The sequence below is a fragment of the Mus caroli genome, chromosome 7, assembly GCF_900094665.2.
Source record: "Mus caroli chromosome 7, CAROLI_EIJ_v1.1, whole genome shotgun sequence".
In the NCBI taxonomy this organism is placed as follows: domain Eukaryota; kingdom Metazoa; phylum Chordata; class Mammalia; order Rodentia; family Muridae; genus Mus; species Mus caroli.
The window spans coordinates 107,528,400-107,530,886 of NC_034576.1; positions in this window are offsets into that span (position 1 = coordinate 107,528,400).

Consider the following 2,487-nt stretch of genomic DNA (forward strand, 5'->3'; position numbering starts at 1 on the left):
GGAAGGAAGGAAGAAAGAAAGAAAGAAAGAAAGAAAGAAAGAAAGAAAGAAAGAAAGAAAGAAAGAAAGAAAGAAAGAAAGAAAGAAAGAAAGATGAATGATGAAAACAGTATGATCATTTTGGAAGAATAAGTGTAATATTAAAATAACTTTTAAAATATTTAATTCACATTTAAATCAACACATCCCTTCAAGTATTCAAAAATATTTATTGAAAGTCATTTTGTGACCAATATATTAGTAAAAAATGAAGCTCTAAGGAAAATATAGTCTATAGGCTAATACAGAAACTTGGAAACATCAAGTATATTACAATGCATTAAGATTAGATTAAAACACATAAGAGATGTTGGAAGCCCTAAGATAAAGGGGTATTGATTCTCTACAAACTTCCAAAAACTAACCAAAAAGAGTGGTATAGATAGATTGTATGATGCAGAAGAATATGCCAGAAAACTATATGACCATGGACCATAACACAAAGAAGCGTTAAAGCCTTTTGCTCCTTTTTTGGAAATGGGTGATTCCAAAAGGCTTCCCTATCCTAGCTAATGAAACTCCACGCTTGCTATCTCATAAGGTCAAATTTTAAATTTCCTGTGTCTCCCAAGTTCCCTTACAATGAAAGCTGCCCTTCCAGCATATCTTCTTGGCCTTGGAATCCTACCTTTACTGTCATCTGGTTTTGTTTTGCTGTCACCTCTGTACAAGCTGAAGCCACCTCATCTCCATTTGGATGAATGCAGTGACCTAAGGGGAGATGAATGAAGCTTTCTGCTTTAGCTCCTTTTATTTTTTCTGTAGTGCAGTCTAATATGACTATATTGGAACATATTCTGGAACATATATTGGAACCAGAACATCAAACCATGTCAGCCTAGTTATATGTCTACTATGCATAGAATCACAATTCACTCATAATAGAAAGAAATGCTAACAATGGCTGGAAGGACCATACACAATCTAACCTATTTGGCCCCTCCTCCAACCACTATCTATACCTCCTTTTTCATTTTATTCTTCCATGGCTTGCCATTCATTGTTTCTCTCAGTGCCATTCATTGTTTCTCCCAGTTCCCACTGGGTCTCCTTGATTACAATATTTAAAATAATATAAACTACTTCACTCCCAAGCATAAAATTAACAGCTAATGACCATGGATTCAAAGACTTTTATGTTAATACTATCTGTTCTCAAATAAAACCAAGAGAAACTTTATATTTATGATAAGGAGTTCATAAAAGATATTGAATCCATAAAAGATATTGAATGGTGGTCATTATTCAAGGCAAGCTACATCAAATTCTGAAGGAGGGTAAGGTTGCAGTCTAATCTGCCCATAGGCTTCAGGGTGCAGTCAAGAAGAAAAAGAAAAGACTAAAGTCTGATGTCCAACCATGGCAATCTATCTGCATGGAATATATTATGCAATGAGTTTGAAGGCACCAGTGAAATACAGAAAATATAAAATGTGCATAACAAATGAGAGAAGCCATAGAGATAGATATGCTACTGTGCAAGAGTTCCCATTCTGGTAAACACAGGAAGACAGGAATGCAAGAGGAGCTTATCAGTGGAGTCTCTGAGTTGAGGAGGGTGTTTAGAAAGATTAAAACTGCTACATTTGAGAAACCAGAGCTTTGGAAGAGAAAGGAGTGCATGGAGAAAGAAGTTTGAAAGTTTACAGAGAATCTACCTCCAGTGAATATATTATATAATGAAATTTCATGAGCTAAGATAAGATAAGGAGAGAGTCAAGCATTATGGATAAGATTAAGCAGTTCTGGTAGCTATCCATTACAGTCTGAAAGGAAAACAATTCTCTGGGTACTTGGGAGGTATTCAAAGAGTCTTTCCTCAATAATAAATCAAAAGTAGTCATAGATTAAGAATTATTCTGGGAGAGGACAGGTGTCCACCTGGTCCAGGAGGCTTCTGCCTCAGTTTCCGTGGGAGCCACCTTTGTTCCGGGACTCCCAGGCGGGCAGTCCGCAGGTGAGAGTGCAGACTACAGAGGCTAGCAGCTTCTGGGAAAGGCTAGAGCCACAGAGCTCCTGAGGCGGCGCCATTTTTGGCTCCAGACAACCAGCCACCTTCGGGGCCAGAGGACAGGTGTCCGCTGGGCCCAGGAGGCTTCTGCTTCAGTTTCCCCGGGAGCCACCTTTGTTCCGGGACTCCGCAGTGGGTAGTCTGCAGGTGAGAGTGTGGACTACAAAGGCTAGCAGCTTCTGGGACAGGCAAGAGCCACAGAGCTCCTGAGGCAGCACCATTTTCGGCTCCAGACAACTGTCCACCTTCCTGGCCAGAGGACAGGTGTCCACCCAGCCTGGGTGACCTTTGCCTCAGGATCCACGGTAGTCATCTTGGTTTCAGGACACCACAGAAAGTAGTCTACACAGGAGAGAGTGTGGACTATTGAAACAATGGCTTCTGTGACAGGCCAAAGCAACACAAGGTCTCGGGAATATCCTGTTTTGGGCCTTCAT